At 39.4% G+C, this 24622-nt stretch overlaps 1 long non-coding RNA gene across 1 annotated transcript in view; it reads right to left on the reverse strand.

Annotated features, from left to right (window-relative positions):
• Positions 1-1030: 1030 nt before the first annotated feature.
• Positions 1031-24622, reverse strand: part of LOC121857770 — a 29315-nt gene continuing 5723 nt past the window's right edge. Inside the window, exons 2-6 of the long non-coding RNA XR_006087268.1 lie at positions 17173-17716; positions 16296-16705; positions 15558-15636; positions 10140-10147; positions 1031-1043 (exon numbers count right to left, since the gene is read on the reverse strand). This is a non-coding gene — a long non-coding RNA (uncharacterized LOC121857770). The remainder of the gene's footprint in view (positions 1044-10139; positions 10148-15557; positions 15637-16295; positions 16706-17172; positions 17717-24622) is intronic.

Below are 24622 nucleotides of genomic sequence, written 5' to 3' on the forward strand. Positions count from 1 at the left end.
TTTCTCCTCCTTTCACCTTCATCTCTTCTCCCTCCTCCATCACCCTCACCCCCCTCTCTCCCCCCCTACCCCCTCCTCCCCCACCCCTCACCCCCAGGGACATATGCCGTGTTCACCATAATCAATATAGCAAGTGTGTGCTACTTGGATCTGACCAATTAGGCTGGAGGTGGGGGGCGAGAGAGGGGGAGAGGTGGGAGGGAGGATGGAGAGGAGAATGAGAGGGGAGGGAGGGGGAGGGAGGGGGAGAGGGTGGGAGGGAAAAGATGAACGTAAGAGGAGACTGAATGGAAGAGGAAGAGAAAGAGAGAGAGAGAGAGAGAGAGAGAGAGTAATTGGGACAGGGGAGAATGTTTAATTGGGAAGAATGATGAAGAGGGAAAGTGCAGGAAATTGGACAGAAACAGCGGTGTGGCGTCGTGGGAAAGATGAGTGAGAATGATGTTGGGGCAGAATGATAATGATAAATAAGAATAATGAGGAGTCGCAAGAATGATGAATAATGACTCGTGAGAATGAAGAATGATGAGTCGAAAGAATGATGATGAATCGTGAGAATGAAGAATGATGAAAAATGACTCGTGAGAATGAAGAAGAATGATGACTCAAGAATGAAGAATGATGATGAGTCGCAAGAATGATGAAAAATGACTCGTGAGAATGAAGAAGAATGATGACTCTCAAGAATGACGAACGATGAATGAGTCGTGAGAATGATGAATAATTAGCTAAAAGAATGATCATGAGTACTTAAGAATTACAAATGAACCATAACGATGAATGAACTACAAGAAGAACGAAAGAAAGAACGAAAGAAAGAAAGAACGAATGAATGAATGAAAATAAACAAACACACAAGACACAACTGTACCCCCAAATCACGGACGAAAGACTGACCACAAAAAAATAAAACGATATAATTACAAATGGAGCAAATTAGCCTGAATACATAAATGAGGCCGCCAATTATTACATTTAACTCCATATTATTTCGCTCACGTCCACAAATTTACGTTCATTTGCAATTTAATTTTTTCCCTCATCTATACTATTTTATTTATTTTTTTACTTATTTTACATTATTTTTCGCTCATTATACTTTGAAAAAATATTTATAAATAATTAAATAAAAAGTTATATTTATGCCCTAAAGTTTGTTTGTTTTTTGTTTAAGAAGAAAGAGAGATGAAATGAGAAACGGAGATGAGATAACACACAGGAGACAATAGAAAAGAGAGAGAGAGATTTGCAGTGAACGAAGGAACATATTTCTTGAGTTATATCACAATCAATCAATCAATCAATCAATCAATTAATCAATCAATCAATCAGCCAATCAATCACGGTACCATCACCATCTCTGAGGGTTGGTGACCACGGCCCTCCATCCCAAGCATATTTTTTTTTCTTATAGGATAAATAATACTAATAATAATAATAATAATAATAATAATAATAATAATAATAATAACAATAGTAATAATAATAATAATAATAACAATAGTAATGGTAATAATAATAATAACAATAGTAATAATAATAATAATAATAATAATAATAATAACAATAATAATACCTAACACCACTGACTCGTGGAAAGTGAGCTTAATTTTACACATCTGTCAGTTCCAACACACACGCACACACACACACACACAAACATGCAGAACCTACCTACCTACCTACCTACATACAAACATACATACATACACAGACACATACAAACATACACAGACACATAAAAACAAAATAAATCACTATAGGTGAGCGTGATCCATGTATGTGCTGATAACCACATAGGAAACATACATACACATCAATATCTACTACATATACATACACATATACATATCCATTTATACATATGTTAATACCTTTTTAAATAGTTATATAAAGAACTGTTAAACTCCTCACAAAATCGTACACTCACTGTTCCTCTCTCTGACGTTAAGTGATTATATAAAATACTTCCACGTAAGAGTACAGTAAAACCTCTAACGGATTATATAGAGATGAGAGTCCGTTATATCGAGGGTCCGTTACATGTGAAACCTCTATTTAACGGATTATATGGAGATGAGTCCGTTATATCGAGAGTCCGTTAGATGTGAAACCTCTATTTAACGGATTATATGGAGATGGAAGTCCGTTATATCGAGGGTACGTTAGATGTAAAACCCTCTCAATTTAACGGATTAAAGGAAAAGTCCGTTATAAGGAGGGGGTTCACTATACGTGTCTGGGTAACATTATATAACAACTTGGTCAAGACGATCAAGACGGCGGAAGTCAGGATTCTCAATAAATTTTAAGCTTATCTGTTCCTAGTCTGGGATGATACGGTAGAGTCTTGACGTATTTTGGACGCCATTTTGGATCAGCTGACTCTATGTGTGTATGTGTGAGTATGTAAGTTTGTATATATATGTATGTATGTATGTATGCGTATATAGGTCTGTAAATAGATGCATATAACTACTGTATATGTAGTTGTATACATATTTAAATCACATACACACATACACACACACACACATACGTATATAAAAAGTGAAGATTGTCGTACATAAACAAAGTGGCCATAGTCTCATAAAGGTAAGGGGGGGAGTAAAGGGGTGATGGGAGGAGGTAAGAGGTGGAGTAGTAGGAGGTAGAGGGTGGAGTGGGGAGGTAAGGAGGTGGAGTGGGAGGGAGGTGGGGTGGAGTAGGAGGAGGTGAGGTGGGAGGAGGTAAGGGAGATGAGGGGTGGAGTGGGGTGGGTGGAAAGGGGTGGGTAGGAGGAGGTAAAGGGTGGGTGGGGAGGAGGTAGGGAGGGTAGGGGAGGGAGGTGGGGAGGGTGGGGAGAGAATGGGGTGGGTGGGAGGGAGGAGTGAGAGGGGGTGGGCTGGGAGGAGGAGTGAGGGAGGGTGGGAGGAGGAGTGGGGTGGGTGGGAGGGAGGTAAGGGAGGGTGGGGAGTAAGGGGTGGTGGGAGAGGTAGGGTGGGTAGGGAAGGTAAGGGTGGAGTAGGAGGAGGGTAAAGGGAGGGTGGGAGGGAGGTAAGGTGGAGTAGGAGGAGGTAAGGGGGAGGGGTGGGAGGTAAGAGATTGGTGGGAGGAGGTAAGGGTGGAGTGGGAGGAGGTAAGGGTGGGTGGGGAAGGTAAGGTGGGTGGGGAAGTAAGGGAGGGAGTGGGATGTTGGGAGGGCCGGGAAGGGAGGATAGAGGAAGGTAAAGGGAGGATGGGAAGGGAAGGGAGGAAGGAGGGAGAGGGAGGAGAACTGTGCCTACCTACTCTCCACATCACATAAATTCCCACAACTGTCATCATTTACCACACCTGTTGGAGTGTACTCCGCCAGTGGTTTACAAGGAGATCATCCCGGATAGTACACTGTATAGTTACAAAAATAAATTGAATTTGCTCATAAAAACTAGCCCTCTATTGCAGGAGTATTTTGTGGGCCTGGAACTAACTGGCAACTCCCCTCAACCTCTACTCCCACCCCACCCAACCCCATCTAACCCCACACCCTCCTGCAACACCCCCTCAACCCCCCTACCGGTGCAGATTCCAGTTGCCTCGTGGGATTTTTTAAGACGCGGCTGCTGGGAGGCTAAGTTAAAAATGCTAAAAATTATAATGATAACAAGTTTTTTCTCTCGCTGTTCCTCGGATAGTACACTGTATAGTTACAAAAATAAATTGAATTTGCTCATAAAAACTAGCCCTCTATTGCAGGAGTATTTTGTGGGCCTGGAACTAACTGGCAACTCCCCTCAACCTCTACTCCCACCCCACCCAACCCCATCTAACCCCACACCCTCCCTGCAACACTCAACCCCCTACCGGTGCAGATTCAGTTGCCTGTCGGGATTTTACACGCGGCTGCTGGAGGCTGGTTAAAATACTAAAAATTCCATAATGATAATTAAGCTGTTCTCGTGTTGTGACTGCTGGAGAGAGAGAGAGAGAGAGAGAGAGAGAGAGAGAGAGAGAGCTTGTGCAGGACATGCCTTAAATCTCTTCATACATACATACATACATACATACATACATACGAGAGACGGAGACGAAGTGAGAGAAAAACTTACGCAACAATACACACACACACACGCACACACATATATACTCACATACCAGAGCGCGTACGTGTGCAAAGTAGGTCTAGACATACGCGCACACACACACACACACAGATCCGTACACCCACCCACACACACACACGAGAATAAATGCAGTATGTGTGTCAGGAGTTTGTCTGTTAGTAAGTGAAGGAGGAGGAGGAGAGGAGGAGGGGAGGAGGAGGAGGAGGAGGAGGAGTAAGAGGAGGAGGAGGAGGAGGAGGGAGGAAGATGGACCCGCCGCACCAGCTCACTACAACACAACAAAAACTCTCATCCTTGGTTCACTGCCGTCGAGTGATCGTCTCTGTGCTACGTTTGACAGCTTAATGGTTTATCCAAGCGTGGAGAAGGAGGAAGAGGAGGGGGGAGTAGGGGAGAGGGGAAGGGGAGGGGGAAGGGGGAGGGGAGGAATATTATCTTAGTGACTGGTAAGGATTTATTAAATGTTTACAACCATCTGTTAGACGACAAGGAGTGGATTATTATTATTATTAGTATTATTTTCTCCAGATGAAAACATATCACCAGGGTTTATCATCTATCTGTCTATCTATCTATCTATCATTCGTCATCAACCCCAACCCGGACATAGATATAGGTATGAATCTCCGCTTGAATATAACATCATCGCTACAGCGGGTCAGAGGTCACGGTCACAGCTGAAGGTCACGGTCATTTAGAATCATACTTAGTCCCCGTCCACCTAGCAGTAAAGTAGGTACCTGGTGGAAATCGAAAGTTGCGAATTCGTATTCAGGGACAAGTTGTTGGAGCTTCCAATAACTTGATGACATAAAAACCATTGACTCTTCAGGCTTCTACGCCCTTGACTCTTCAGGCTTCTACGCCATTGACTCTTTAGGCTTCTACGCCCTTGACTCATGAGACATAAAGGCAAGCATGAACTTAGCATGCTTCCCTGTTGGGCGCTGTAAATGCTTCTGCGCTTCACCTTACACAAGGATGTAGGGGGGTGCCCAATAAAAAAAATAAAAAAATAAAATAAAAAATAAATACTTGGCGCCTCAATGTGAACAAGTCCTGTATCATACCGTGTGTGTGTGTGTGTGTGTGTGTGAACGAGTGAGTGAGCAAGACATGTATAGAGCTGCTGTCTCACCTAAAAACAACAACAATCTTTGATGAGAATTCGGAGCCTTACACAACACGAGAGAGAGAGAGAGAGAGAGAGAGAGACCCCAACATAACTCCTCATAACCTCACACCACATACTTCAGTACCCCCCCTCATATATGACTTTCTACATATGTGTCTATATACCTCCATACATATACCGGTATACAACATGATTGATCTCTTGACACACTTCCCTATATCACTATAGGAGAGAGTGCGTTTCTATAATATATGCTAAGTACTGCTATATCACATCAGAAAACTAATTATAACCTACACATTATACTATTCTAACTGGACTGGGGAAATAAATATACAGTATACCGATATATAATGAACCACAAATAAAAAATAACCCATAGACGAGAAGTTATAATATAGGAAACGTACTGGTAAGGGATTTTAATGTATATTCTCAACACAGCTGCTCAAAACACACCTGTGATCTAACACCTGCCAACGCGACCTAACCCCCTCATTAGCAACAGGTGCGTGTTACGGCGATGACTGACACACACACACTCTCTCTCTCTCTCCCCCTCTCAGTAACAGGTATGAGTTACAGAGATGACTGTAACTCACTGTACCTGTAACTTCCCCGTTAACTCAGGTACGAGTCACTCTCACCTTCAGTCTTCCATCCTCCACACCTGACAAATTAATGAACCTGTGATAATTAAATTAATGAACGAGGTATTTAGGTGAGTGTGTTAATGATAAGAAGACAAGTCCTCCCCTTCCCCCCAACCTCCCCACCACACCTCCTCCCATCTCCCACCACCCTCCCATCTCTCCCACCATCCCTCCCATTTACCTCCTCCCATCTCCCACCACCCTCCCATCTCCCACCATCCCCATCCCATTACTCCTCCTCCCATCTCCCCCACCCCTCCACACCCACCCACCATTAATACCTGGTCTGTTGCATAAGAGATAATTAAAGATTTGTTAAGTCAAGTAATTGGTTGGTTGATTAGGATATGTTGTGGTGGCTGGTAACATTCATCTGGACTGACAACACTCGCTCTTTTACTGACAACAACAACGCTCGAATGACAACACCAACGCTCGAGTAACACCTCTCATGTAACCACTCGAGGTTGACCTTAAAACCTTACAGTGACGCGAGAGACAGAACACGTGTCACTCAGAAGCCCCACAACACTGTCACGGAAATATGACAAATAACTAACCTAACATAACCAAACCTAACCAAAACCTAACAAAACCTAACAAAACCTAACCAAACCAAAACCTAACCTAAACAAAAACCTAACCAAACCAAAACCTAACCTACCCTCCCCTCCCCTCACCTAACCTAAACACGAACGAAGCCTTAACAAAAAAAAACCCCAACTGAATTACTTTACACCTTGTTAAGTAAATAAGTCAACTTTACACCACCACCACGACAACTCTTGGATGGTTACTTAAACATATAAAAATCTCACTTACGAGTCCACAGGTTGTAATAATCATAGAGGCGGACGATGCAGTGGTGAGAGGATGATTACATTATTATTTAACGTGTGTCTGTTGACCATCAAGCTGAGATACTAGTGACGTCATGAGGGTATGGCTGGTTTATCCTTCTTTGTCTTTACGGAACTGGTGAGAGAGAGAGAGAGAGAGAGAGAGAGAGAGAGAGAGAGAGAGAGAGAGAGAGAGGAAAGAAAAAAAGGATAGAAAGAATGAGAGAAACGGAAAGAAAGAAAGAAAGAGAGCGTAGTGCCAGGCTATCATGAGTCTTTATAATGCAAATAATTATATACGTCTCTCACACATCCTGTCATGAAGTCTTAACCTCAAGTAAATATTTATAATACTTATACCACCAAACTGTTCTGTAACAATGATGATGATGATGATGATGATGATGATGATGATAATAATAATAATAATGACGATGATGATGGCAATAATAATAATAATAGGCGTACTAACATGAAATACTGCAAACTAACTTTATGCAATACTGTATTATTCATTATAAATATTGCATGAAAATATACCCAAGTCGAAGCGCAATAACGACCTTTACAGTTGTTACGGATTACTGTTATTGTTGTTATTAGTATTATTATTATTAGTTGTAGTAGTAGTAGTATTTTATTATTATTATTATCATCATCATCATCATTATTATTATTATTATCATTATTATTATTAAACCATTTACAATGTGAAAGGAATTAAAACTCGAATAATAACATCCAAGTCAACTATTAATAAAGGTAAAACAATTAAACATCCAGGTAATAACACCTGTCATTAAGTCCCCCCCATAGGCTAAACATCGAAGCTAATGTGCTGTAAAGACCAGTACAGTAAGTGTTTAAACAGCTAACCGCCAAGGCCTAGTGTAGCAATAAAGAGCTGTCACTGTGTTGGTACAGCTAATTACCACACTAACAGCGTCACAAAGACTCATCAACTATGAGTGTTTCAACAGCTAAGCCTCACCAAAAAAAAAAAGCTATCCCGGTGTTTGAGAAGCTAAAGCTGTATGGCGACCGGAGGAAAAACACACACACACACCTGTCTTGAGTTAAATAGATAGACAGATATATTAGACAGATAGATTCTTTATTTCCTCGAGTGCGAAGTTTTAACCCTTTATATAAGATGAATCTATTCCCTTGAGTACAATGAACCTGTACTCAGGGGAGGGGAGAGGGGGGGGGGGCAGGTAAGAGGTAAGGTGAGGCAATCATCATATCTAAGAGGTTGTTAAAGTTAGATAGTTGACGAGTAAATGAGGTGGTATCCCTTGACAGCTGTTTCAGGTAGGTCACACACACACACACACACCAACAACTCTTCCTTAAAACAGACCCAACAACAACAACAAAATCCTAAAAGCCTTCCTCAGATGAATCCTCCAATAATAATCAAAACAAGAACATAATCAAACGTAACCAAGCAAGGATATCATTTACTCTAATAGGTTTCTTGAAGGAATTTAATTCTGACTGGGTGGTACCGGTATTGGGTGGTACCGGTATTGGGTAGTACCGGTATTATGTGGTGGCGGGGTTGTGTTCCAGCGGGTACTTCTCGTCTGGCGGGATTTTGACCGTGCAGGCAGCCCCGTCATGCAGGTAAGGTGAGGTGGGGAGGTGAGTGAGAGGGGGGGGAGAGAGGGGGGGGAAGGGCAGAGAGAGGGGAGGCAGGTAGGCGGCCAGTTGCCCGGAGTTCACCTGGCTGGCTAAATATTTTGGTGGTGGTCATTGTCAACCAGCCCGCCTGCCTGCCTGCCAGTCAACCTCACTCACCAGTGCCCCCACACAGTTACCAGTACGTAATGATGATGGTAATAAGAGTAACTCCCAGTTCATGAATAATATCAAGTACCAGTACACTAAATAATAATGATAATAACAATAATACTTACCTGTACGAAAGCCCGATATTAAGACTTAATTACATCACTACACCGAGGAACTAAACTAGGCAGGTAAGGTAATAGTAATTGGGTCGAGTTATCTATGCTAATTGACCTACCTGTAATGAGTTCATAATATGACTGAAACCCTGTATAGCCTATATCCATTAATTACACGGGAATAATCTAACACAGGCAATGGGTTTATTTATCTAATGGTCACTAGAGGTGGTTAAGACGAGGGAGGGAAGGAAGCCAGTAACCTATTATTTTCCCCATTGTTCTTGGTAGTCTTGGTAAGGGGTATTTAGAAGCCCAGTGGTATCCTCTCTTCTATGCCTTAGTTGCTGGTAGGTAGACTGCTCCATAGATCTACCACTACCACCCTCCTCATGTTCGTTCCCCATGACACCTTCAGGAGTTTGATGTTGTGTCCTGTCGGGTTGGTAGTGCGTGACATTACGGGGAGAAAAAGTGGCCCGGGTTTTCCTTTACCATCCCTATTGCGCCTTGTCTGAAGGGTGGTTAAGTCCCATAAGGCCATCAGTCTACATGGATAATCGAGATAATGTTCAGGAATCATCTTAGTCGCTCTGTGTAACACCAAACCTAACCTAACCACGCCAAACCTAACCTAACCTTTATACAATATACGAGACACTACTAAAACTGAATGAGCTTTTACTTATCTTTGTATGTGAAGTTACGACTTATAATTCCTAACTCTCGGTCTGTTTCTGTTTTAAGGAAGGTGAGTAAGTTTGTGAGGCATGGGAAGTCTCTCTCCATTAACCCATGTTGTGTGTGAGGCGTTGACAATGACTGTGCTCGGTCAGGTGTTACATAGTGGAGACCCTAAAATATCTTCTTGTATATTTGGCATTAGTCTGATTGGCCTATATTTTTCTGCTGCATTTTGTCTACGTTCGTGGATTCCCTGTTCCTGGGAGCTTTACCTTGACCTAGAGATTTCCTGTTGGATCCAGGATATTAATGAATAATTACCGTGATTCATCTACGTCTGAGTCTTTAACGTTACCCTGCCCCTACAGTTAATTCTCCGTAGTTTGTTCCACATGACCTGGTGATCCTCATGGTTCAAGTCCTAGTATTACTCCTCAACTTCTCTCTCCCGACTTTCGGAGACAGTATTCCACCTTAGCAAGTAGTGGTCGCTGGCCGGAGTTAGTTTCTCCCTGGCGTGGATCTCGTCCACTATTGCCGCCTCGGTTATTAAGACCAAATGCTGCTGGGTTCCGTCACGTGTCGTGTAAGGAGTCTTGAGTGAGGTCAAAGATTTCTTCTCCCTCAGCTTGTGGTAAGATTCACCCAGTCTATTGTCTCCTGATTAAAATCTCCCACGATGAGAGCTTGTACTGACCATGAAGATGTCACCTACACCTTACTTTTGCTTTGTGTTATCAAATCACACCAAATAGATTGAGATAATCCCATTTCTTTTAGGTGGTCAGTGCTGACTACTGCCAGGTGTTCCTCGACATACAGTAGTACACCACCACCTCTTGTAGCTCTTTTCTGAAAGGTGGATGATGGCCTGGTATATAAAATTCCCCCTACGACACATCTTCACGGACCCATGAATCACTGATCCCAATGGTGTCTGGTTGTTCTGTGCACCCAATACATACATCAGTCTTATTAACTAGACTTGTGGCATTCATGTACCAACACTTGAGTGGCCCGGCCCGGTTTCTAACACTGTCCTAGATAAACACTGTGGGCCTTGAGGGTTAGGTGAATCACTCTCATGTATCCTTTAGATTGTTCATCTCTCTGGGTTAACAGTATTACTTAAAGCTACAACATGCAAATTATGTACATTATTTATAGGAAGGTCGCCTCTTGCCCTTAGTAATGCGAGAACTGGAACATTACAGTACTTCCACCTTTCCATCTTCCTATACCTGACCTCGTGTGATCTTTACTCTAGTATTCTTATGTGGGTCGCTGCCTAACTCACTTTGTCTCTCAACTCTGTCCTTTTATTTTTGTACACACTGTCAGGTCGAGGGTGATGTACACAGTGTTGAACTCTACTACTGTAATTGCTTGAGGTTTTTCCCGTCCTCCTCAACATATTCCAACTGTATGGTACTGTGTTTAAGGCTGGTGTTTCTCACTAAATGTTGGTTTAGTGAGAAACATCATCCCTGGTCTCAATTAGTAAATCTTCAGAGTATTTCAAGTAATACGCCCATAAATGAACTTGTGAAAGACATTATTTCCCTATTTTTTCCCTGGTGTGTCTTCATTAAGAATCTACAACAAAACTTAAAAGTTTCACCGACTTAATAAACTCTTCGACGCATTACTACAAAAAACTGTCATTGTAGTTCATAATAACATATTAAACAGTATGTATATAATTGTCTTCCTTTTCCTCAAATATTTCCAGGTAATTTTAGTAATAATTTCCAGTAACTTTCGCCGTATAATGACCCGCAGGAACAGTACAGTGGGTAAACGCTTTTGTATGACTCACTCAAACTTACGCGACCAGCATTAAAATTACATCGCGAGCCGTGGACGGTAGACGCAACGAGTCAAAAACCTGAAGGTGGACACGCACACTCCCACGTACACATACACACACACACTCTCACACGAACGCACAAACACACACTCACGCTCGCAACTCACAGCTGAGCTTGTTAGCAGACGACACACCCGTACCATAGTCTACACTTCCTCAATTTTATCTCTCAAACCGTACATTGATAGCCTCAATTTCTTACCTTCTTTGCCGGCGGGTAACATGGCGGAAGACGTAATCCAATTTTTGAGTACAAATAGCACTAGGAAAGCACAAAAGTCATCGCCATTCGAGCGGGGTTATACACACTCACTCACACCACAGGTTCAACCAGCACTGGGCTTGCCAGCTGACCGGGAGTCTCGCCATGTTTACCCCGGGTTGTGTCTCACCCCACTGCCAACAGATGGCACTACCCGCCACCCGGGACTCATAGAAAACGGTCGGGACCACTGGGAGGCTGCACGGAATAATTTATGGCAGCGAGGTCTCCTGTGCATGTAAAAATATCCATTGCAAGGAGAGCAAAGGTCATTTAACCTGGGGAAAAGATGGTAGCGGAGGAGATGAGAGAGGGAGAGAGATAGGGAAAGAGAGAGAGAGGAGGTGGAGAGAGAGAGGATGAAGGCGGGTTAACGATCAAGGGGAGCCTTTATGAGGTTCATGATAACAGGGTCAAGTGTAATTGAATGTCAACAGATGATGAGGGATACTGAACTGTTCTTCCTGGCATAGCGCGCGGCAGATATAAAGATGCGTGTTTGTTTATAATTGGACAAGAGAAAACACTATTGACTATACACACACGCACACATATACATAACCCCTAACGTACACATTTACCCAATCTACCTACGGTCTCTCTCCTTTACACACACACACACACACACACACCTGTTCCAGCGCGTTAACTACAGAACACGGGTGTAAACAACGTTCCAAAATGTCCCCAAAATGTCAATAACTGTCAAACCGTCAAAAAACTCCTTGCTTCCCGTCCAAACAGACATGTAGAGTCTTAACCCTCTCAAGGCGATAGTGAAAAAGGACATGTTGACTGGCTTTGTAACATTGTTTGTATACCTGCACTGTACTGTATATAATGTCTTCCTGTACTGTCTATTGTATCCCTGCACTATATGTATATTGTATACCTTCACTATGTATATTGTATACCAGCACTAGGTATATTGTATACCTACACTGTCTATATATAATGTATACCAGCCCTGTCTTTGTAAATTATATACTTGCACTGTCTATGTATACTATAATTGTACTGTACTTGAACTGTATATATACATACTGAGTCATTGCAAACTAGTATGACGATTTGACTGAATAAATACTGTATTTATCTATCATCAGGTCTATCTAAGGCTGCACACCCTCGGCCTTTGGATACATTCGCATATTAATAGAAGAAAGTAGCAATTTTCTGTTTAGATCCACTTCTATAAGAAGTTTTTAACTATAACCTCCGCGTACGACTCTGGGAAGATATTGGAAGCATAATGTGTTGTCTAACAGTAGACCCTGCTGCCATATGGCATCACGAAAATTGTGACCAAGTCCCAGGTTGCTGATCTGACTTTCTGCCTCATTTCCACACAATCGCAGGGTCTCAATTGTTTCTCTTACTATTGACAACATAACATACATACAGTATATCGTTTCTCACTCTTTTTTTTTCGTATTTATTTATGGTTTATTTTTATTATTATTAAAATTATTATTATTATTATTAATATATTTTCGCCCCAGGTTCCGATGTGGGTCAATGACTTGTGCCCGGGTGGGATAATTCCCAAAAATGTCAACAAGTCAGTGTCAAAAATCACTCATCGTCTAACAATATGCCCAATTGACAAATTATTTTTCCAATTTTCTAAATGATCAAGAATAAACAATAAATTCTGGAATAATATAATAAAATCAATTTCAGGTAAAAACTCCATAAATTCCTTCCGTTTTCTATCAACACGGATGCTGACAGGCATGACTGAAGAAAACGAGACTTGTTGCATCAGAAAACCCAAACAAATTATGAACCGACTCTAAAAACACCGGCGAGTCTGTTCTGTTTATGACTAGCGAGTGCATGTCACAGAATCTGTTCCCGCTGTCAATTTTTTACCTGACGCTAGGCATTTTTGAATCACCTGAATATAATTAACCCCTCTCGGTTTATTTCACCTGATTTAAACACTCCAATGCTCTCTGGGCGTCTAGGGATTAGGTTAGGAACAAAGGTAAGTTAAGTTAGGTTAGGTTAGATTTATTTTAAGCTGGGACAGTTAATCTTACGGTGCAATAAACTGGTAAAATCAAATATGTAAAACAAGTGTTCAGCTACATAGACCAATCACATACAGGTATATGACTATTAAAAGTGTCCAGGGAATTTTGTCCTAAACTGTACATATATTTACTCTCGTCTCTTCCATCTTTATCAATTCTCTAAAATATTATCTCCATCTTTTTCTAAATTTCTCTCTCATGTGTAAATTACGTTCCCTGTGCAAAATACCTCTCTCTCTCTCTCCAAAATAGTTCACTCCTTTTTCCTGAATTTTCCCCCTCATCCTCTTGCCAAATCCTTTCATCTAATTTACTTTTATTCACTCTTACCGTCTTCCCGTCTTCTTATTCAACTCATATCTTTGTTTTCTTTCTCACCATTTTCAGACAGTGACTATTTTTTTTTCTTTGTGGAGGTGGGCGATTCTTTTCATTTTGTCCCTCTGGTGTCTTGATGTCTTTTCCGATTGCGTGAGAGATTTGCCTTCCCCCAGGTTAGAATAGGTTAAGTTTGATTTGGTGTAGTTTGGTTAGGTTAGGTTAGGTTAGATTATGCTAGGTTGAGTTGGGTTGGGTTGGTTAATTTTAAAGGGGGAAAAAGCTGGATGGTGGGGGCTAATTAATCCTCAGGTGATCCAAAATTTCTACAATATGTATTTAGTCTAAGTTTAAATATCTGAGACCAAAAATAAATTACCCAAAATCGATTAGCATTAGAACTGAATTCAATGGAAATATTATGAATTACAGTGAACGAGAGGTATAGATGGTTGTATTGATTAAGCTAAAGACAAAGCCCCGTCGCAACTGACCGAACACGGGGGAAAATCCACTGCAATTAAAGGGGACTTAATACTGCCTTATAAGGGCTCTGGGATCTCACTGACCATCGATGTTCTCACACTGATGTGGAAACCAAAGGAAGGCTGAGCAACCAAGAGGCTAGTTCACAGGACCCCTGGAGAAGACCTTCTAGCAACAGCGGTTAAAGTTTCTCTTGAAGTCTCGATATGGTGCCCACCCACGAAATACGACACGGTAACAGAATATACTGACAAAGGTTTACCAAAGGATCTGTTGTACCTGGATTTCTGTAAGGCTTTCAACAAAGTTCCGTGTGCGAGACTAACATCATTAATCCAGGTACATGACATCACAGGCAAAATATTGGGGTGGATAAAACAGTGACTCAAAGACATGTGCAGTATCAAGGAGTTGTCATAATGATAAACACAGTTATATTGTAACCAGGAAGACGTACTCACTGGAGTAAATAAAAGATTTAGAGGAAAATATATTGAATTACATAATCAAGTTAGACGATACAAAGATTTACAATATGATGGCAAGTCAGTAGAATTTTACAACCATGAGAGATGATACATAAACTTTTTAAATGGTAGCAGGACTGGTAAATACTTTTGATGCAGCAAAGTGTGAGAACTTTAATGTGGGTCACAATGACCCAAAACACAACTACCCATGATAAATAACTTCCTACCAATTGAAGATAAAGCAAATGACTTAACCACCGTGTTAGATCAAGCACTGAAAGCAGTAAAACTAGTTGGTGCAGCAGTGAAGAGAAACAGACAAAACCCATTCAGTTTTACATCATTGGTGTCCCCATCTAGACTATTATATACACGCATGGAGACCCGGTCTATGAAAGGACATAACATAACTAGATAAGAGCAACGTAAGGCGATGACTATAATTATACCTACAGTAAAGTAAGACATCTCGAATATTCAAACAGGTTGAGAGCCTTATTAATGATAACCCTTTAAACAAGACAAGACAGGACAGACCAAACAGATTTTCAAAATCTTGAAAAGGAAAGAAAATGTAAAGCAAGATCGTTTCTTCTAAGTATCATATAAAGTAATACAAACACAAGAGGTCATAGCTTCCAGCCCTTAAGTTGTTATGCAGAAATAAGGAAGGGTTTCTTCACACGGATAGTGGTAGACCTATGGAAGAGTCTACCACAGTGTTACCGGCTCCCCCCGATGTGGCTACCACAAGGTGGGGTATATCTTAGGTAAATTATGAACTAGTAGTTAGAGCACAGTACCTGGTGGAGGTGAAGTAAGGGTTCTCTTCTTTTTTCAATGGTCACTCACTTTAAGCTCCATGTCATACCAGCACACATCCTGGAAAGTATTCATGGTACTGTATTAGTAAATGGGAATTAATGGTAAGAATATATAAACTTTTGGGGGGTAAGTATTTGATAACAGTAATAATATATTCAGTAAAAAGGTTCAGTTTAACTCTGTGCTTCATATTTCTTAAAAGAATCATCTCTATTTTCATTTTAATCAAAGGAAAGTAGACCAGAGGGGAAGAACAATATACCGTATATATATATATATATATATATATATATATATATATATATATATATATATATATATATATATATATATATATATATATATATATATATATATATATATATATATATATATATATATAGTACTGTATTTATAGTACTGTATTTATAGTACTGTATTTATTGTATACCTGTACTGTATATCAATAGTGTATGGAGACATTCCCCATTCAGTTAATATGAACATCAACCCTGTCCAGCTGAATTTTGTATTGCTTAAATAATTCGCTGATGTGTAAAGTAGGAATGGGCAGCCAAAGTAAAAAATAATAGTAATTGAAAGAAACAAAGTGATCAAAAACAAGAAAAATTCCATTACTGTACTGTATAAGAACTCAGCAATACAAACATAACTAGTAGGAATAGGAAGATGTACAATAATAATAATAATAATAATAATAATAATAATTGTATTACCTTGTGTGTGTGTGTGTTGCGCTGAGGTGGTAATATATCTGCATTGACTGATCCTAAGTTGATGTCACCAAAGTATTCAGTATTGTTTTCATCATTTCCAGTCATTATTATTTTACATCATCACTTCCAGCAATTATTGTTTGCATGTTATCATATTTCCAGCCATTATTTTGTTATCACTTCCAGATATACTCATTGTTTCTTTGCTTTTATTTCTTTCACTCTTTTCATCACCTTTTTAATTTAATACCATCACTTTCTCTCCAAATGTCTTTAATGTCATTATTTTCACTTTATTTTTCTTTGATTACACAATTGTTTTTTTCTGTCAGAGCACACATAAATCTTACTGTTTCTCGGTTATCTTCACTGTGGCTTCTTTGTATCTTGGGGTGAACTGAAATAAAACACTAAACATCTGTGTTAACTACTGTATAACACAGACACAAGAACCTACTCTGTAAATTTGTGTTAGCAGAACTGAACCCTAAACCTGAAAATCTTACAAGCCTTGGTTTGTCTCAGTACCTGAGGTTAGCACCGTTAGGTATCCAATACTGGCGGGGCAGGTGTTAGTACTGTATACAGCAGGCAGAGAACATCTAATATCCTCCCCTGACAAATCACGGCACACGGGTCAACAAATCACAAATCTGTGGTTTATGGACCTTCAATATATTTAACTTGAAATTTAATAATACCTTAATTTAAAAAACTATTTACTTGTAATCAGGAACAGAACAATTAAATTTTATTAGTACTGTACAGGTAACAAACTTTTCAAGGTGATATGAAATTTAGATTTTTAAATTACTGTCGTATTGAACCCTATACATATAGTACAGTACACTCTAAAAACGGGTAAATCTTCAATTACCTTAACCCTTGTGTGGTGGCCGTAGAGATGGAAGCATTTCAGTCTTCTTTTCTTTCAATAATAATATCCTAGTTCTTTCATCACTAGTCTTATTCTTTCTTACATCTCTAAGATTTGTCATAATGTTCATACTTTTTGTTTCTTTAATACATTGTCACTTTCAGTTTACTGTCAGTTTATCACAAGTTACAGTTATCTTTTCTTATGATTATCACAATCAGTCTTTGGTTTGACATATAAAAGATTACACACAGGGGTCAGCTTTTGCTTATGTGATAATAGTTAATTTCTTTGGCTGGTACGGTATTTGATTAATCATATACTGTATACTGTATATACATACACTTATTGAGCAGTAATTCACCTTAAACTGACACAAATACAACACTTATATTTCCTTATCTTTTGACTGGTAGTGAATTCTTGGCTGGTATCTAATTCTTCGCCTTTTGGGTGATATTTAAATCTTGATATCTTGGTATAACTCTTTATAATTTGGCTGGTTCTTAAATTTTCCTCTTGTGACTGAGAGTTACTTCCCACCCTGTGAAAACAAAGCAAGTTAGATGCAGAATAAAATATATCCACTGTGCCTAAAACAAATATTATTTGCCTTGTTAAGAGTTACACAGTATTAGGGCAGGTACAGGTATATATATAAATATATATATATATATATATATATATATATATATATATATATATATATATATATATATATATATATATATCTTTGCTTCTAGTAGTGGATTTAACTTTACGTAAAAAAATAAATTCATTATAATTTTCAACAGTCAAGGTACACTAGTAACATTCCTTAATCATCTAGCACTGGTAAAAGGTTCAGAAACAAGTACAGTACGTGAATAAACTCTTTAAATTCCTAGTAATAGTGATAAAGCCCAGTAGCATACATAACACATTCTCGCCTCTTTACTCTTGCAACTTTGACCTAATTTCTCCAAGATTGCCCTAGGTCAATGGATCATTGTTAAAGGAGTTATGGTAATTATGAGGTAGTGTGCGCCATTAAGAGGTAGTTATGACCATTAAGAGGTAATTATGGCCATTAAGAGGTAGTAATGACCATTAATAGGTAGTTATGGCCATTATGAGGTAGTTATGGCCATTAAGCGGTAGTAATGACCATTAATAGGTAGTTATGGCCATTACGAGGTAGTTAGGGCCATTAAGAGGTAGTTATGGCCATTAAGAGGTAGTTATGGCCATTAATAGGTAGTTATGGCCATTAAGAAGTAGTTTTGGCCATTAAGAGGTAGTTATGGCCATTAAGAGGTAGTTATGGCCATCAAGAGGTAGTTATGGCCGTTAAGAGGTAGTTATGGCCGTTGAGGTAGTTATGGCCATTAAGAGGTAGTTTTGGCCATTAAGAGGTAGTTATAACCATTAATATGTAGTTATGGCCATTAAGAGGTAGTTATGGCCATTAAGAGGTAGTTTTGGCCATTAAGAGGTAGTTATGGCCATTAAGAAGTAGTTATGGCCATTAAGAGGTAGTTTTATTAAGAGGTAGTTATGGCCCATTAAGGTAGTTAAGGCTATTAAGAGGAAGTTATGGCCATTAAGAGGTAGTATTAAGTAATAATTAGTAGTTATGGCCATTATGAGGTAGTTATGGCCATTAAGAGGTAGTTTTGGCCATTAAGAGGTAGTTATGGCCATTAATAGGTAGTTATGGCCATTAATAGGTAGTTATGGCCATTAAGAGGTAGTTTTGGCCATTAAGAGGTAGTTATGGCCATTAAGAGGTAGTTATGGTCATTATCAGGTAGTTATGGCCATTATCAGGTAGTTATGACCATTATCAGGTAGTTATGTCCATTATTAGGTAGTTATGGCCATTATCAGGTAGTTATGGCCATCATCAGGTAGTTACGGCCATTTTCAGGTAGTTATGGCCATTATCAGGGAGTTATAGCCATTATGAGGTAGTTATGGCCATTATGAGGTAGTTATTTTGGGCTAATTTGATTAAGTGACTGAATGACACACACACACAAATTGACCGATCGCCTCCACCCCTACCCACATCCACACACGTTCTGGGGTTGGTAAAAATACATATCCATATACAAAAATAATAAAACTGGGGGAGAAATGATCGGAAATGTCATTGTAAGAGAGAGAGAGAGAGAGAGAGAGAGAGAGAGAGAGAGAGAGAGAGAGATGTGGGAACCTGTTGGTGGAAAATGGAAGAGACTTATATTTGACAGAAAACGACGATTGTTGAAGTATAACTCATCTGTTCTAGCTAGTCCTCCCCCCTCTCCCTCACCCGTCTCCCTGCTGCTACCACTGTTGGTGATGGTGGTTGGTTATATTAACAAAATATAATGTTAACCTAACAACATTAATCAAACCTTTAATTTAACATTTCACGTAATAACGTTAACATAACCTTAATCTAACATAACGTTAACCTATTGTAAGCATAAACATGACCTTAGCCAAACCGAACCAATTATTCCCATTAGTTCATGGTTAATTATTTTTTTATGGCCAAGTGTCATGGTCACGTTGACTGCTAGTCTGTTTTAGAACCTGATTCTTATTACACTCCACGACCGCAAAACATGAGTGGGTAGCTGGTTAGCTATCCCCTAGAAGAGACGCGTTTTTCCCATTCGTTTTGCAGCAGGACCCCTCCCAGTAAGTCCCGCCTTCGAACACAACTGTCAATACGTTTTTATTCCACTTTCTACTGGCAAGCTCTATCTTGAATTAGTTTGTGTAGATCAACTTTAGTAATTCGCCACACCTTTGTCAACTGAGGGTCATCCTTGAATGTGTAACAGTTGGTTTGTTTGTAATTTCTGTCAATGCGTGAGTAGCAGTCGCTGGCAACTCAGGGGTATATAACCATGGGTGAGAAGGAGGATCATGCCTCCGTAACGCTCTCCAACTTCGTTGTCCTACAGATCCAGGGTGGGCTTATTTTAACACCCCACCGGCCGCCCCAGCCGGTGGATAACCAGCAGGGATCAATATATGGCCGATGTCGGTGATTCGACATGATTGAGACGGCAGGTCCGCCTCGTGTGCCTCAGACACCCGACTCGCCATGTGTCTGGCTTCCACCGACCACAACAGCGATCGTCAGTGTTACAGGCGCCAGTGCTATACCCTGAGACATGCCTTGGAGTTATATGGTCCAGAGTGTGTTGTATATGTTGGGGATAATTAATTGGAAGTAATTATCCCATGTTGGGTAGTGGACCCATGTATAAGTTGTTGGTCTCATTATTAACATGTTGTGTGTTGCAAGTGCATCCCATATGCACCAACAGTCTGTGAAGTATCATAAGTAAGTTTGTCTTATAACTGGATGTAATGAAAAGTACCTAGTAATGTGTGAGAAGTAAAGTTGTCCACTTGGGACTATGAGTAAAGCCTGGTAACTGTAATGAAATGTACCACTAGAAGATGTGGGTGAAGTAAGTATCCACTTGGATTGGCAGTTGAGAAGCCAAGGAGTTGTCATATAACTATGTATTGTGAGTAGGGCCAAGGATCTGGTCCTGCTATGTAATGTAATGTAACACCAGTAAGGTTGTGTGCAGTAAGAGTGTAATATCTGAGTCATTTGCAGTTGAGTAAAGCGAGGAGTTGCACCTTGAAGTTATATGTTAATAATATCTCTTTTTCCCTTTGATTTCATATTAATAAACCTGTTCTTTAAGTATTTTAGCAGTATTCATTTCCCTGCACTATTTCATCTTTATTTCCGTCCAAGTGACTTGATATCAGAATTACAATACCCATGTGCCTAGACCCTCGACATGCTACCAAAAAGAATTGAGGTTATGTAGTAACCATTGAACTGAAGTAAGTAGAAAGAACAATTGAAAGAACTAAGACAGTTGAAGTAAGAGTATAAGATAAGGGCAGGGTGTGAGAGAAGAAAGCGCCCCTCGTACATTGGTTCGCAGCTGTGGGATGTAATTCACATGGTATCAGGTCAGGAGGAATAAATGTGATACTGTGGGTATTTTTTTTTAAAGTGTGATTTGTAATAACCATTTCTCGGTACAGGTACCTAACCATTTCACTGTAACTAATAAATATTTCAGATTACTAATAATTTTGTTCCGTAATTTTTCCAGTGTACAGTAGAGTATGTAATTCTGTGCCAAAAAAAATTCTGTGGTTTTACGGAGAAGTTGAAAACAGTTCACGGTAAATACCTTACTTGAAGTTAGGTTAGGAATTGCCTCAAGAAAATTAAAAATCTGTTTTAAAGTAAAGTGTACAGTAAAGTGTGGAAACTTGAAATGTTCAGAGTATTGAAAAGTGTCTGAGAAACAGAGGTTAGCTACCTAACTTTTTTTTTTTTGCATTCTTTTTGTGAAATCTCAGAAAGTGTTGGTTGTATACCAAGGTAATTATTTTTTTTGGGGTGCCTTTCTGCACTAGTAAGCATAGCAGTTGTTGTGATCACTCAAGTTAATACTTTGATATTTACAGAAAATGAGCGAACAGTGAATAATTGCCGTGTTTAGGAGTGTTGTGGGCAGTGTTCATTTCTGAGTGTCACCGGAAGGCCATAATTGTACTAAGGTTATGTAACTGAGTGTTATTTGAAATTGTGACATATTGGATGTATTTGTTTTGACTTCAAGTGGAAGTGTTTTAGTTCTCAGTTGACGTCAGTTTTGACAAGTGAATTTATTTGTATAACGTGAGTTGCGTTATATGTCCGAGTATATTGTATTCTTGTGTTGTTTCAAGTAGTTTATGATTTTAGTGCCAAGGGCATTAGTTCTAGCAGTGCAGACTGACAGGCATTGTCAGTAAGTGTGTTTTATGTTTATTTGAGATCTAATACATGTATAATTTCAGCAATTGCATTGATGAGTTGAGGACTCTGTGGTGACATGGACATCTGTAAAAGAATGCAATCTTTGAAAATTGAATGTTGAAAGTACATGTAAGGACCCCCACTTGTGAATACAACAGAGTACATTGTGAAGTGATAACAGTGTTAAATCTTTACAATTGGAAAGACAGTGAATACTTGTTGAGTACCGAGGGGACAGTCTCGTAAAGTATTACCAATTTATTTTTTGAGAGCGTGACTCTCAGTAATGGAAATGTCTTTGGTTCTCTTTAAAGTTGTTTGATTTGGTAGAGTACAGTGTAATTCCGGAAGAGTTCCTAGTGTTGCACCCTACAGAGATTGACAATAACAAGTACAATTACCTTTGAGTGTGCACAGTAAGTGTTTTTGAAAAGTGACAAAGAGTACAGTGATGTTTTTCTTGTGCATTCATCAATGAAGAAGTAAAGTAAGAGTTCACATTCCAGTATTATCACTACGGGAGTGAGTAATAAGTTGAGTAGTATTTGTGCAATAATTTTGAACAGTATTTCAAGAGTTTTTTGTGTATTAGAAAGACAGTTAGGCAGTAATCCGTTTGTTTTTGAAGGTGTGCACTGTGCCCATGTTGTGTAGTTACAGTGAGTTGTTGTGACCTCCAGGCATGATGGCTGTCACAAGGAAGCAGTTCAGGGCAGTCAGCTCAGAACCTGTGTCCAGTAAGTTGATGTGTACAGTATGTGGGGGGGGAGACATGTTCGTTCACGGGAATGACACCCAGGTGAGAGAAATAAACCGCCCCTCGTACACAAAGTCTGGAATAACATTAAACGGAACACCTGAAGATTACCACCCCAACTAATTCTTCTGAAGATTAGGCACCCCAGCTTATTTCATATGAAGATTAAACAAGCTAACCTAACCTTACCTAACTTAACTTTAACCTAACATTAAACAAACAAAACCTCACCCCCAGGTCGCGGTAGTGTGCTTAATAAGCAGGTGAAACAAGCTAAAACAATCTTAACCGAACAACCTTAACCTCAGTTACATGTGATAAATGACCTTTGACCTAACCTACCTAGACCTCACATACCGCACCTGTGGATGCCCATGACTGTTGGCTATCCTTGGTCAAACTGCCTTACTGTTAATCGGTGTGTAGACAGTATAGTATACCTGCACGGTCTATGTACAGTTGCACAATGTATATTTTCAATATCTATATACATCCCAGATCAACTGTAATCTTGTATGCCAAGTTTACATAAAACTATATATCTATCTATCCCAGTGTTCCCAACTGAGAAATGTTCCCGTGCCCAAACCTAACGACGATAAGCTTCCTTGTACAGAAAGTCTATTAAATCCATATCCATAGAAAATTCATAATAAAGAAACACTCTTAACTAAGAACATTAGTTCAACATTTCTAACTAAATTTGGATACATGGAAGTGGTAGTTTGGATATTTAATATAGTGTACCATAAAGATTCTTGATTTACGCTTTCTGTAAATAATCTGAACTAGAAAATGCATTTTAGGGGGAAACATTTTTGTATCGGCAATGGATATTTTGCCGTAACCGGGTAAGTTCCTACGAACGCTATTTCACCGTAAGTGCGCTGAGTGGCTACTCGTCCATTACCGACGAACGACGTGAGAACGATATGTGACCGTGACTGGTGGCATTTGGCATTTATTTCGTCGTGAGTCGATCATTGTGTTGCTATAAACATACCTAACCACAAGGAGTTGTTCCATTTTGGTAATTGTTTCCACATGTTCTCATTACTATAAAAAAGGCGACATTTACTAAAACCTAAAAGAACCTGACCTAACCAACCAAAGAAACCTACCCAATCTTACTTAACTTCCTAGCAGGGGGGCGGACCCATTATATTAAACATAAAGTACTTAGCTAATCAGAGCGCACTCGCGGTAAAATAGCGTTAGTAGGAACTTAACTTAGCCGGTCACGGCAAAATATCCACGAAGTTTAATAAAAAAAATCACCCGTTAGTTGTATACAGTGTGCATGGCAACATATGTCTTATACGACAGATGTGACATATGATCGGCCGTGGATGAGACATTAAATAACACAACCAGCTGTGTTAGCCTCTGATTAAACCTTTTAAATTACCCAAAACCGATCGCTCGTTATAATGTTATTTAGTCATTTGTTCTACTCATCTATAAACATCTCAAAGGGGATGAGTTGTGAAATGTCTGTCAAAAGCATCAATAACTTTTTTTTTTAAGGACACGAAAATTGTGACATTAATCGAAAGCGGGCTGCAATGGAGTGCAATTTAAACATTTATAACCCCCGCCTCTACTCAAATAATAATAAAATAGACTAAAAAATAAAATATATTCCAAACGAAGCAATGAATGAAATGGGTACGGTAACTTGATTATATTTTCACATTTTTTTTATCAGTGAAACTTACCAATCATTTTAAATGAGCTGCTGTTCCAATACTGTACATTGAGCAAGGTACGTAGGGGTGCAATATAAACCTTAACAAACTCTTACAATCATTATTATATAGACAAGTTAACTTCACGAGGGTTTCTTGTTGTATTTTATTAGGTAAATATATCAT

This window comes from Homarus americanus, unplaced genomic scaffold, assembly GCF_018991925.1.
Source record: "Homarus americanus isolate GMGI-L3 unplaced genomic scaffold, GMGI_Hamer_2.0 scaffold16712, whole genome shotgun sequence".
Taxonomy (NCBI): Eukaryota; Metazoa; Arthropoda; class Malacostraca; order Decapoda; family Nephropidae; genus Homarus; species Homarus americanus.